Here is a 15,462-nt window from a genome sequence, read left to right on the forward strand (position 1 = left end):
ATTGCATCAAATACATAAAAGCTACTATCTCTTTGTAATATTTGAGCTTAATAAACAGTAGCAAAAATATCACGGAATGTATGTAGGAAAAGCCTTTTTTTATGATCAAATTTGGTTTCTCAAGGAGCTCTGCATGAAAATGCAATTGCATCAAATATATAAAAGCTACTATCTCTTTGTAATATTTGAGCTTAATAAACAGTAGCAAAAATATCACGGAATGTATGTAGGAAAAGCCTTTTTTATTTATGATCAAATTTGGTTTCTCAAGCTAGCTCTACATGAAAATGCAACTGCATCAAATACATAAAAGCTATTATCTCTTTGTAATATTTGAGCTTAATAAACAGTAGCAAAAATATCACGGAATGTATGTAGGAAAAGCCTTTTTACCCTTCTTACACCCATAAGAAGGGTATAAATACCGCTTGGAAAACCGACTTTCGATCCGAGGCCCGCAGGGCCGAGTCACATATACCAATCAACTCAGCTCGACGAATTGAGCAAATGTCTGTATGTGCGTGTGTGTGTATGTGTGTGTGTGTGTATGTGTGTGTGTGTGTGTGTATGTATGTTACAAAAAAATGTCACTCACGGTTCTCAGCCGTCTGTTGACCGATTTGAGTTCTCTTGGAAGCAAATGAAAGCTACTACATCCTAGTAGAACGCTATTGAATTTTATTTTGATTGGACGTTCGGTTACCGAGATATCTTTCAAAGAGTGCTAGGGAGTAGTACAACTTAATTATTTTAGATATTTTTGACAAAGTGTACCACCATAAATTTCTCAGCCGTCTATCAACCGATTCGGGTTCTTAAGGCCCGAAACGAAAGCTACTGCATCCTAGAAGAACGCTTTTGAATTTCATTCCGATTGGACATTTTGTAACCGAGATATTTTTCGGGGAGTACTTTGGAGTAATACAACTTAACTTTTTAAGAGGTCTTTGACAAAATGCTTCATAATAAATTAAGCAGCCGTGTGTCAATCGATTTGAGTTCTCTCAGCATCAAATGAAAGCTACAGCATCCTAGTAGTATACTATTAAATTTCATGCCGTTTGGACATTTTGTTTCCGAGATATCTTTCCACGGTTACTAAGGAGTAATGAAATTTACGCTTTTGAGAGATTTTTGATAAAATGTATCATAATAAATTTCTCAGCCGTCTGTCAACAGATTTTTTATGATCAAATTTGGTTTCACAAGTTAGTTATACATGAAAATGCAATTGCTACAAGTACATAAAAACTACTATCTCTTTGTAATATTTGAGCTTAATAAACAGTAGCAAAAATACATGGAATGTATGTAGGAAAAGCCTTTTTTACCCTTCTTACACCCATGAGAAGGGTATAAATACCGCTTGGAAAACCGACTTTCGATCCGAGGCCCGCAGGGCCGAGTCACATATACCAATCAACTCAGCTCGACGAATTGAGCAAATGTCTGTATGTGCGTGTATGTGTGTGTATGTATGTTACAAAAAAATGTCACTTACGGTTCTCAGCCGTCTGTTGATCGATTTGAGTTCTCTAGGGAGTAGTACAACTTAATTATTTTAGATATTTTTGACAAAGTTTATCACCATAAATTTCTCAGCCGTCTACCAACCGATTCGGGTTCTTATGGCCCCAAACGAAAGCTACTGCATCCTAGAAGAACGCTTTTGAATTTCATTCCAATTGGACATTTTGAAACCGAGATATCTTTCGAGAAGTACTTTGGAGTAATACAACTTAACTTTTCAAGAGGTCTTTGAAAAATGCTTCATAATAAATTGACCAGCCGTGTGTCAATCGATCTGAGTTCTCTCATCAGCAAATGAAAGGTGCAGCATCCTAGTAGTATGCTATTGAATTTGATTCCGTTTGGACATTTTGTTTCCGGGATATCTTTCGAGGAGTACTTAGGTTTAATAAAATTTACGCTATTGAGAGATTTTTGATTTTTGAAGCGAGCAGAGTGTGGCGTCTGTTTCTCTGTGCCATAACCATGGGACCCAAGTACTTTGGATATAATTTATTCAACTGATAAAGAATATTTGACGATGTGTATCTCGATGATTTTCTTACCCATGTATTAATAGATTGGCAGTTAACAAGAGATACAATATTCCAGAGCTATTGTTTAAACATTCCATACAAGATTCTATGAGATTCTGGCTGGCATTTCTGGTGGTTGAGCCCATGGTCAATGATTCTATTATGGAAAGCAATCAACTTGATGCCAAATCTACAATATTTTCGAGAATGACCAAAAATCACAATCATACATACGAATAATACAACAATAATTTTAATAAGTGTAAGAAGGGTTCTGTTCACCATAGGTGGATTAATTCAGGTTTTTTTTTCTATGATTGTTCCCGGATTTCTCTCGCCATGCTCTCTGGGACGCTTTTCGCAATTGCCCCATGATGTTTTCTTGGAATTATATCAATAAATTCATTCAATTAATTCTCCGAATTCTTCGGGTATTTCTGCTGGATTCTAGCTAAGGATTTTTTGTTACAATTCTTTCAAAGTTTGCTTCCCGATTTTTTTTCCTATGTAAACCATTGGAAATTCGTTCCGTGATTTCTAAAAGAATTCCTCTAGCGATACCTTCCGAAATACCAACATAGACTCTGGATGGAACTTTTTTCCTTTTCTTTCTTTAATTTCCCAATATGTTTTATGCAGTTATCTCTATTTAAATCTAAAAAAAAAAGACACGGACACCGTCTTCAGCCAGAGGCTGTACAGACTGGACGAAATTAACACTAGACAACGGACACGACACACATTACGAGCAACAGTGGCTACAAGGAAGAAACATTTCTTGCGAAAATTTTCATCACTCGGAGCGGGAATCGAACCCTCACCCCATGGCATGGTACGTTTTTACGCTTGGTGACGCTAACCGCACGGCCACGAGGCTCCACTAAAATCTACAAGATATTTTCCCAAAATACTTCCAGAGATTCTCACACAAATATTCTAAACATTTTTCTCGAAATTGTTCAGAGATTTTCAAGATTTAGCTCCCCTTAACATTCTGCCAAGGATTCTTTCCGGAATTTTCCGGAAAGTTTCTTTAAATTACTTCCAGTGACTCACTTCAAAATTATCACAGAAAATGCTTCCGGAATTCTTCCATGGGTTCTCTTTGGAACTATCTTGTAAACATTGATTCTCGAGCTTTTTCAAGCATTTATCCTGGAATTCTCGTAAAGGTTCATCCCAGATTAATGTGAAAAAATTGCTCCGGAATTATAACATTAATTTATGCTTTTGGAATTTCTCAAAAAGTTCTTTACAAAAACTTTCTGTAGATTTCTCCCACAGATTCCTACCATCCGGAATTCTTCCAGGGTCATCTTCCGGAATTATTCAAAGAACTTCTCCCAGAGTTTTTCATAGTATTAATCCTTTTTTAAGAGGCATTTACCGCAAATCTTCTACAGATTTCTGATGAACATTTTCCATGATTTTCCAATGCTTTTTACGACATTGTACCAAGGGTTACACTCGAAGATTTTCCATATGCTCTAACCAGAATTCTCCTAAATGTCCCAGACCCTACTTTGAGAAAATTCACATGGTATCAATTTTTTTCGGATTAATTTATTTACTGGCCCAAAATTGAAAAAAAGGGATAAATTCAGAGTAAACAATCTTGAATTATATAAAAATGTTGTTCATTTATGCTTCTGTGGAAAACAAAAATCATTATCTCAACTAAATAATTTGCATTCACTAAGGAGTAATATTGGAAAAAATATAATTGTCGTTAAATAATATTTCAGAGGACCATACTTGGGACCATATTATAATTTATTATCAGTTTGGTGGTCACTGTAATAGGAGAGCCGAAAAAAGGACATGTCCTCCCAAAGGATACCTGTCCTATCCATTTCTCGTGCTTCTGAATCAAGTAAATACAGCTAAATCGCGACTATTCGTTGCATTTGTATTATAATGTGTTAAGAATTGGGGAAAAAACAATAAAAATATAATCGATTATTAGGACTAATCGATTAATTATAGCCGATTAATCGGTACCGGTAATCGACAAGACATAAGCATAATCGATTACAGATTAATCGATTATTTGAAATTTTGCGACATCACTATTCGTATCTGAGACGAGACTAACGAAGAGGAAAAAAGCAACGTCAAGTGCAGCCCAACTGAGCTGTCAGTTGTAGCCCGTTTGATTACGTTACCTAAAACGAGAAAAGTATTGCTATCCGAGATAAATTCTGAAGCCATAATTCACTCCGAGCAGCATTTTCTTCTCCTGTACTGTCAAAAATAAATTGAAAACAAAATATTCCAATGATTACTTTGCTTTGCGATTGTTGGCGATGCAAAATTTCACCTCAACATGATTTTGTGCGTGAATGGGATTCAGTCACACTGCATGTGAGGTGATGCGGTCACGTACGTGTTTGAACCACCAGCCCAAAACATAATGTCAACACAGATAGGAAGAAGAAAAAAATAACAAAGTGGAGAAAAAGAAGACCGTCTTCGCGAGTCTCGTCTCAGGTTCGTATCACCTTGGGAAGGATGACTCCAGAAAGCGGTTCAAGTGATTGTCTCGTGATGGTCGCGATTATTCGCAAGACTGTTTTCAATTATTTATGGGTAACATTGCACATTTTCATGGAACATATGTTCATTCTTTATGGAGCGCTTTTTGATTTTCTATGGAGCATTCACAATTTGTTATGGTTGCAATAACCTATTGCCGTTCCTAAGGGATTCCTCATGGGTTTGTTTCCTGGATTCCTCAATGGGTTTCTTCAGGTATTACTCCAGGTATTCCTGTAGAAAATCACTCGCAATTCCTTCTTTGGAATCAGTAACATGGAACATGGAATTCAGTAACATCTCCTAGTATTATTTTGAAATTCCTCCAAGGGTTCTCCCAGGAACTCTTAATGGGATTCTTCAGGATTTCCTCTGGGCATTAATCCTGGACTTTCTCCGAGAATTGTTTAGCGATTTCCTTAAGAATTCATCCTGGGATGTCTTTCGGTATTCTTACTGGGATTCCTCCAGTGATTCCTCAAGAAACTCTTCCAGGGACTGCTTCAGGTATTCCTCCAAGAGTTCTTCCAGGGATTCCTCTGGGAATTCCTGCAGGGGTTTCTCTAGAAATTCCTCCAGGGATACCCGTGACAGTTTCTGCATGGATTCCTCCAAGAATTCCTCTAGCAATTTCTCTAGGAATTCCTCCAGAGATTCCTGCAAGAATTAATTTAGGATTTGCTCCAATAATATCCCCAGGAATTTGACCAGGTATTCCTCCAGGAAGTCCTTCAGAAATTTCGACAGGAAATCATACATGATTTTTTCCAAGGATTTCTCCCGAAATTTATCCAAATTTTTTCCTCCAAGATTTCCTCCAGGAATTGCTTCAATTAATTATTCTGGAATTAACCTAGGGTTTCTTCCAGGACTTTATCTGGCGATACTTCCAGTGATTGATCCAGGAATCGCTTCAAAGATTCATCCAGGAGTTCCTGTAGGGATTTCTCCACGAATTTCTCCAGAAAATCTTTCATGATTTTTTTTCCAGAAACTTCAACAAGAAGTTTTCTAGGAATTTTCTGGAGGAGAAATTCCTCTAGGGAATCTCCCAGGGATTTCAAATAAGATTCTTCCAGGGACTCTTCTACGGATTCCTCCAGGCAATTCTCAATGTATTCCTCCAAGAGTTGCTGCATACATTCCTTCAGGAATTACTGCAGACATTCCTGTAGGTATTCCTATTCGTTCAAAAATTTCTTTTGAAAACCTCCAAGAATTCCTGCAAGAATTCATCCAGGAATTTCTCCAAATATTTCTCCAGGTATCCCTTCAGAAATTTCTCCAAGAATGCCACTAGGGACTCTTCCAGGGTTTCCGTCAAGGCAGCCTTCGCAGATTTCACCAGGAATTTATCTTGAAGTCCCTGCATAGATTCCTGCATGCAGTGTTTTCATAAATCTTTCCATCGTCGTTTTCATGGGTACACCCCAGATTTTTTTTTTTTTCAGGATAACATGAAGAGTTTTTTAAATTACTATAAAGATTTCTAAAGGAATTCCTTGAGCGTATAAGAATTCTTCAAGATTATTTTATAAGCATTCAAATAGAAGCCAGGAAATTATCCAAGAGGCATCCATAAATTCTTTCACAAGTATCTCCTGGAGCGGACCTGGTGTGGTGGTTAGAACACAAGACTATCACGCCGAGGACCTGGGATCAAATCCCACTCCCGACATACTCACAAAATGTGGGTGCTTCCTTCGGAAGGGAAGTACAGCGTGGGTCCCGAAATGAACTAGGCTAGGGTTAAAAATCTCGTTATTACAGACAAAAAAAAAACAAGTATCTCCAAGAAATCTTTCAGAAGTTCATTCATGGATTTGTTCAGGAAGGATTTTTTTTTATTAAAGAGATTTTACCTCTGGGGCATTCATCCCTCCCATCAGGAAGGAATCCATCCATAAACTTCTTCAAGAATAAGCCCTGCAGCTCCTGCAAAGGATTTCCTTCAGAAATTCGTCCAGCGATTCTTTTAGGAACATATCCTGTGATTATTTTTTTTCTTTTCAAGAAATCCTTAAAGATGTTATCCATTTTTTTATGTCAATAAATCCTCTAGAAGTTTTTCCAGGGATGTTTTCACGGTGATCCTTCAGAAAGTTCGTTAGAGATTATTTCAAAAAAAAATATCAAGAGACTCCTAAAAAAATCCATCGAGAATGCCGCAAGAATTTACTCCAAGAATTTCACCAGGAATTTTCTTCGCATTTTTGCATAGGCATTCCTCCAGAAATTTCTCGTCGAAATTCCCCAAGAAGTTGTCGGGAATACTTCAGGAGTTACTCGAGGATTCCATCAAGAACTCTTATGGGCTTTCAGATTATTTCTGAATACGTTTCATCGTTTCTTAAACTCGCAAAAGCAGCCCTCGCCTCCTTAATCCGTGCACCTATGTCGGTCTTGGGCTGCCATCGGCCGCCATTTGGCTCCCAAGATATTGGAAGCTTTCAACATTCTCCACTGATTGCCCGGCTACCGTTAAGCCCAGTTTCGTGTTCGAAAGGAATAGCTCAAGAAAGTTCTTGACCGATTTCTTGCAGAAACTTTCCACAGTGACTGACATTTGAATTGTCATTCCTTTGCAACTGCGTACTGCAATCGAGGAAAAAACGGTTTCTTGGGCGTTTCAGGCAAGGAATTTCCCATGCATCAAGATAGGCCAAAAAATTCCTTCTGAACTGCAAACACCCCTTAAAGCTGGAAGGGTTGACCGTGTTTACATCCAACGATTTGGTCTTGTTGACGTTGATGGTAAGACCTGCCACTGCGGAGCGATTGGCAAGATCATCGAGCTTGCTCTGCATATCAGAGCGCCGATGAGCAAGCAGAGAAACGTCATCAGCGAATTCGAAGTCATTTAGGTGCTCCATGATAATGGGCTGTCACAGCAATCCACGATTTGGTTCACGATCAATCGCACCTACCAGGATCTCGTCGATTACTATGAGGAACAGTAGCGGTGATAGTATATATTAGAGTGGGTCATCGTTTATATGGAAAAATGAAAAATTCAATGGTATCCCATCAGATCAAAGCTTTTTTGGTCCCATTTCAGGACCCAAATAAGTGTGCAAAATTTGGGCACGATCGGTTATGCCTACGTTTTGCGCATCGTGCTTGAAGTTTGTATGGGGTTTTACATGGGAAAACACACTTTTTTGCATTTCTCTCATAACAAGCTGGAATTTTTCTAAAACCATGTTACCAATAAAATGAAAACATAGCCTAGGGTGCCCTGAAAAACTTTGTCGAAGACTGCGAAGTGATCTGATGCTTATGAAAAAAGTTATAGCGTTGGCATTGCTTGGCGAAACAGCATGATTTTGTTGCTATTGTTATTCCTTTACATGTTAAAACATAAACATATGCATGCGGTTCGTTGGTTGTAACTATTTTCACAAGCATCGGATCGCTTTGCGGTCTTCAACAAAGTTTTTCAGAACATCCTAGGCTAGCATTTTATTGTATTGGTTAAAAAATTTAAGACAAACTTTTTCAACTTATGACAAAAAAGCAAAAAAGTATCAATTTCTTGATTTTGCTTTGGCTGACCAAGCCATGTGGGAAATTACACTGTTGAAAATGCTTTGACATCCATGTGCACAACAGAACATGTGCTCGATGAACAAATTGAGATTTGAAATTATGAAAAGAAATCCACGTACTCCGGTGAGACTCGAACTCACGACTCCCAATTCGCTAGACGGGCGCTTCTATTCCTTCAAGCTACGGAGTCACTCGACTATCTCCGTAGCTTGAAGGAATAGAAGCGCCCGTCTAGCGAATTGGGAGTCGTGAGTTTGTAACCGTTCGTAAACTGTTCATGAGGAATTTTAAAAGCGCGGTGGCTTAAGCGCCACTCTCAAAGAGAGACCACCGGTCGTGTTTAATTTTGCCCGACTTTGCTAGAGACTTTCTCACTCAGGGACGGTTTTGAACGGTTCATGGAAATAACGGCAGAATTTCTTCGAAAACGCAAACTAAACTCCAACTCTTTCACAGGCTAGAAGAACTTATGGAAAACCGGAAAGGATGCTTACTCATACGAGCGAAAACGGAATCAAAACGTAACGGACTGTAGTGAGTATGTTTATTCGAAAAGTAATGTGAAACGTAACGGAATTGAACTAATTTCAAAAACTTTAACTATTTATTTTAGCAACTTCATTCGTATTGGACGGGAAATTCGTAACGGAATGGAAAAAGAGCAAACATGACCATGTAGAAAAAAGCTCTTCACATACCTGCGCAGGTTTTTGGAGTTGCGATGCTCGATGACGGGTTGGCGTAGCTCGACGACTCGACGATGGTGACTACCTCGATGTTCGGCAATGGCGACAGCAGAATGGCGGCTGCCGACGAGTCCGTGCTGCGATTTGGCGCGCAGCGTCGACAAAGGGACCCGTGTGCGGTATGGCCGAACTACCGGTGCAGAGGGAGTGGCGGCTGGTCGGAAGCTTCCGATTGTTGGACGAACGAGAGGGCTTCGGCGGATGCCGAGCGATTCCCGGGATGGTCTTTCTCCGGTCAATAAAGGCGCAAACAGAGCCCAGCGACCCGGCTTCGCGTACTATGCTTCCAGCTATGACCGAGCGGGGAATGCCGCAACCTCTATCTTCCTAGATACGGACCGGGTTCGTGACGTGCAATTGGCGACACGCTGCTACGAACCGACTCTCGTGATTTCCGGCCCACGGGGTGTAACGGAAAAGGGCCTTACCGTCGGTGATTGGCGGCCGACGGGAATTCTTCGCTACGGAGATGATTGAGCGACTTCACTCGCGCCTCCGTTTGACTGCCTTCTGAAAGGCGGGCCTTTGCTGGGCACACGGGTCGGAAACGATGACTCACGGACGAAACTGGCGGTTCAATCCGCCTACGAAACCCCGATTCGGCGAGGGATACCGCCGAACGACGACGAAAAAACCAGCCGTACGAAAAAAGCGCTAGGCGCTACACGTCCAACAGGAATTCATGTTAATCTTAAGCACTTTTAATTTAATTATCAAAAAATTACCTTTTTTCGTAGTTCAATTCCTTCGAGAAATAAATCAATTGCAGAAATCGCGAATTTGCGGACCTCGGTCCTCTAAACACGAAAGAAATCACATAGAAATACGTTTAACATCACTTATAATCTTTTTAAACTCACTCACTACTTTTACCTTAGAAATTGGAGAATAACTTTCACCAAAAACTCAACTAGACTTCAAACTTCACTTCAATTATACTGACTTAAACTCAACTCAAACTAAAATCAAACTTGGTAGATACTTCGAATTAAATTCGCGCACTTCTGTCTTCCAGCCGATCTTGTAGCGAAATGATCGATTTGAAGCAATCGTTGCGCTAAGAAACTGTGCCGCTTTTCAAAAGTCCCACTATTGAATTAGATGACTATTATTAAAAATCGCGCCAACATTTTCTGCATGGCGATTTTCATGCATGGCGACAAATTTGCAGTATGACTGTAATTCGCCAGAAAGTAGATACGCGCCATTAGCATTATGCTATAAAAGTTCAAATCATGTAAGCTTTTACAAACGCTTCGACATACATGAGCATAAGTAACAGGTATGGACCAATTTTACGAACAAATAAAATATTTCTTTATCGTTAACATTAATACAACATAAATTGAAATAAATTTTATTCTATTTATTTATTTTATTCCATTAAATTAAACTAAAAAACGCAAAACGTTACAAGTTCGAGTCTCACCGGGGTACGTGGATTTCTTTTCATAATTTCAAATCTCAATTTGTTCATCGAGCACATGTTCTGTTGTGCACATGGATGTCAAAGCATTTTCAACAGTGTAATTTCCCACATGGCTTGGTCAGCCAAACCAAAATCAAGAAATTGACATTTGTAAGGTGCTACGGTCACCCTTACCGTATTCGGTCGGCCGAGGACCGACCCGTCGAGAGTCCGACTGCACACTAATTGCCATACCAATAAGTGATTGGAAGGCAGTGCCCGAAGCTCTCGACAATTAAAAATAACTTCCTCTCCCGCTTTGACATACATGTGCACAACAGACAATGTGTTAGATGTTCATCTAATCCCATCCGAAGGGGGTTTGGATTGTGAAAAGAAGATAACCATGTGCGATTGTGGAATCGAGTTCAGTTCTAGGCCTGCTGGCGACGGAGATAGTCGAGTGACTCCGTAGCTTGAAGGAATAGAAGCGCCCGTCTAGCGAATTGGGAGTCGTGAGTTCGAGTCTCACCGAAGTACGTGGATTTCTTTTCATAATTTCAAATCTCAATTTGTTCATCGAGCACATGTTCTGTTGTGCACATGGATGTCAAAGCATTTTCAACAAAAAAGTATGTTTTCCCATACAAAATCCCATACAAATTTCACTTGCAATGCGCAAAGTGTAGACGCAACCAATCGTGCTCAAATTTTGCACAGATACTCAGGACCCGAAACGGAACCAGAAAAGCTTTGATCTGAGAAAACGGTTCCGATGACCCACACTGGTATATATCCTTGCCTCACTCCAGCAACGACCCGGATGGGATCGAACAAAACACAGTTGTGCAGTACTCTGCACGAAAATGCTCTGTACTGTGCTTCAATGAGGCCGATGATTTTCTCAGGAACACCCTTGCGCCTGAGGGCTTCCCACATGTTACCGTGATTCAGACGGTCGAAAGCTTTATCAATGAACACCAGGTAGAGAGACTCTTGGAATTCATTGATTTGCTTCAGGATGATACGGAGCGTGACAATATGGTCCACACAGGATCGTCCAGGACGGAATCCTGCTTGCTGCCGTCGGAGAGTCGCGTCAATCTTCTCCTGTATCCGGTTAAGGATCACTTTGCAGAGGACTTTGGGAACGATACACAGTAACATGATGCCCCGCCAATTATCACATACAGTCAGCTTACCCTTTTTGGGTACCTTTACTAAGACGCCTTGTCGGACGGGAATATCGCGGATTCCCATATGTTGCAGAATAATTGATGCAGTAGTTGTGCGGATACTACGGGGTCAGCTTTGAGCATCCCAGCTGATATGCGATCGTCCCCTGGGGCCCTGTTCGATTTCATGCTACGGATGGGTGTTTCTACCCGAGCACAAGGGAGTAACAACAGCATAAGGAGCTTTGTTATTTTGGCAAAATATCTGAATAATAAAATCGATTATTTTTAAGTTATTACCATAACATATTGTGTTATAAACTTGTCTGTCATAAGCGGCAAAATAACAAATTCCGTAACAAAAAAATGTTCCTGGAAAACCATTTCAATAACTTGTTTTGTTAGTTTTAATAACAACTTAATAACAGTTAATGCGGAAAATATTTCGTTAACAAATTTTGATATTAATATGTTATTGATAATAATTGGAGAGCAGAATTTGCTATGATATCAAACTCGTTATCAAATAAGTTATAATACTTATTATATAAAATTATTCGCTTTGTCTCACAAAAAGAGATTTAAAGTCACAAGATAATCGAACTTTAATAATTTCTATATTATCAAATACGACGAACTTCGATTTCCACCTGTAATTTATAAACTGTTGTACTTTAATTGTTTTCGGAGCACGGTTTTGAAATCAGCACGTATACTTGAAAAAGTTTGATCGTCGGTAGTAATTTGTGACTTTTGTTTTGTTTTTTTTTTCAGCATAGAAACTGATTTTTTTTTTGAATGCTCAACAGTTCTGCAGAATTTTTTTGGGATATTGGAAAGATTGTTTTAATTCCTCCATTTTTTCCCTGGATTCAAGAATAATGTCAAACATTCCTCCTGGATTCTACAAGGATTCCTCCAAAAATTTGCTATAATTTCTCCTGAACTTGCTCTGATGATTCCTACAGGACTTTCACCAGAAATTTTTGGATTTTTTTTTTCTAAAACTCTAAAATACTTCCAGAAATTTGTCGACAGATTTGGTCATAAACTTTTCCATAAATGACTTCAAAAATCTTCCAGAAATTTCGCCGAGAGTTCTTTGACGGAATCTTTCATGGATTTTCAAAGACTCCTCTAGAATCCTGCATAGAATCCCTTCAAGGGTTTCTCCAGAATTTCCTGTGATCATTTGTTCTGAATTTCATCTTAAGACTTCACTGAAAATTTATTTGAGGATTTCACCAGAAGTTTTTCCGAAGGATTTTCCAGGAGTTTTTCAAAAGATTCTGCCAAGAATTCCAATAATTGCTCAGAAGAATTACATTCGGAATTTCTGAGAAAATTGCGCCAGTAGTTCTCTTGAAGACTTCTCCAGGGATTTATCGAAAGGTTCCTCTCTCACTTCCAAGTGCTTATCCGAAAATTATTTAAGGAATTCTTAAAAGGAGTCGTTTCGAAATTTCCTTCTTAACTGAATACAAAAATGGAACAACACAAAGGGGCCAGTCATAATTGTTGAATTGTTGCTGTGATTTCAAAACTTGTTACTGTTGTGCTATTGCTGATAAGTTAATCAATAATACAACAATAACTAAATTTGTACTTCAACAAAACATGTTATTTTAATGTAATTTAGTTAATGTATATCATTAGCTTGATTATGTCCAACAAAATTTGTTATGGAAAAGCTATGCCTTGATAATTTAATAATAACAAAACAAGATATAAAAACAGGTTATGTGATTTCGTAGTTATTAACTTGCTATTCTCATCTGCTCGAGTATCTCCTGCACTGATGGAGTTTCGGTGTTGACATGGGTGATGCGTCGAACCTTTGGCGGATCATGCTGAGATGTTGATGGCGTGACCGACACTTGGAAAATGTTTCCAAAGTGCTTGAACCAGCGTTTACACTGGTCAGCCGAATCGGTCAGTAACTGTTGAGACGTGTGTTTCGCGGGCATCGTAGCATTCATCTTAGTCCCATCTTAGAGGAGACGGGTGTCACCGGTGTTTGCGGCTTTCTCGCCTTCGTCGGTTAGGGAGTCCACCCACGTTCTTTTGTCCCGCCTACATGAGCGTTTCACTTCCTTCTCGAGAGCCGAATAGCGCTGACGGGCTACGGCTTTGACTCCTCGTGTTTTCGCTCGCTCTATCGCGGCTTTGGCGTTCCTTCGCTCCTCTATCTTCCTCCAGGTATCATCTGTGATCCACTGCTTTCTTCGGGTGCGTAGCTCACCCAAATTATTCTAACCGGTGGCGATGAAGGCGTTCTTGATGGCGCTCCATTGATCTTCTACGCTTCCACCTTCTGGAATATTCGCAGCACGGTTCTCTAGCTCCTCGACGAAGGACCTTTTCACCGCAGCGTCTTCCAGTCGGCGTGTGTTGAACCGGCGCCCGATTTTCTCCTCCTGTCGCTGGATCCTAGCCGATTAGGAGATGATGGTCGAACGCAATGTCGGCGCTACGTTTGTTCCGCACATCAAGAAGGCTCCGTCTCTATTTTCAGCTAATGTTGATGTTATTGATTAGATGTGACGCTTTGTGCATTGATCGATGAGAAAAGAGCGATCGCCCAATCACCATGCCGTTGTTGCCACAAAACTCTGCAAACAGCTCTCCATTTTTGCTCATTTCTCCGAGACCATGGCGTCCCATGACGTGCTCATAGTCCGAGTTGTCGGAACCAACCTTCGCGTTGAAGTCACCCATGAGGATCTTGATATCACCTTTCGGAATCTTGTCCACGACAGCATTCAGTTGCAAGACAAGTAATTCGGCAGCATCGGTTGGCGCGTAACATTGCATCATGGGAAGCTTTCGAACCCGTGTTCTAAATCTGGCAACAATTATCCTCTCATTAATAGGTTCCCACTTTATGAGCGCTGCGTGGGCTTGAGCGCTGAGCAGGAAACCAACTCCACGGTGGGGAGGAGCGTGTTCACCTCGTAGGCCAGGTTATAGCAAAATTTGACCCGACGCCTATATGTGTTCTCCAAAGTTCGACCAACGGGCTTCGCTCAGTCCTAGGATCTCAAGCTCAGACGCTGTTTGAGCCGCACCTCCTTGGTGAACAGACGCTCGGATCGTACCTCCTCAATCTTGCTGAAGTCAGAAAGGCAACCGTTTCTAGGCTGCACTACCAGCTAAGCACAAAACTCTTAGGTTGCCGGTCTTTGTCATCGCTTGACCCGTAGAAGCATGAGGTAGGAACTTGTGGGGACCAGTGTTGGACGCTCTCTTTTTTGATTCACCGTTTGTAGCCCATGATTTAATCGTGGGTGCTTATTCAAAAAACCGATTATATTCTTTGCATGCCATATCAAATCATGTATTCAAAGTATGATTGAACAGAAAGCTTTTAAATTGAGATGGACGTAGCTTTATAATAACGACCAAAATAATCAGTTGATGTTCATGGTTTTAAATTTAAAGCGTTTTATTAAACAAATATCCCTCACGTTAAATTTCAAACGAAAACACGGTGCATAGGAGACCTTAAACCAACAATCTACTGTCCTCGAATCTACAAAAAATCGCTCAAGAAGCCAATGGAGAAAGATCTATCAAGGTGATAATTAAATTGAAGGTGCGCTAGTAATACACTAGTAATACGCTAATAATATAGTAATAGAATATATTAAGGGCGGACGGGACGGTCGGGGAAATATCCGCCATTGCTCTGTTGCTACTAAGATGGTAATCTCAGATTCTACTTCATATTTTGCAACAAAAACCTATCACTGTGTATGCTCACTTGCAGTGCATATGCTGATTGTTTTTCAGCATCTTCAGTGCGATAGAACTCGAGATTACCATCTTCAAAATCGCGAGGCAAATTGTTAGAAAGAAAGGCAAGATAGGAAAAATAACACGGCGTCCCGTTTCACCTTAACAGTTGGGTTTCAACTTTAGAGGACTGCAGAGATCTTCAGGTCATAGACATATGAGTAATTGTAGATTAAATTAGGATGGCGCAGAACATGGAGTTAAAGCCG

Source organism: Aedes albopictus, chromosome 2 (genome assembly GCF_035046485.1).
Source record: "Aedes albopictus strain Foshan chromosome 2, AalbF5, whole genome shotgun sequence".
NCBI lineage: Eukaryota > Metazoa > Arthropoda > Insecta > Diptera > Culicidae > Aedes > Aedes albopictus.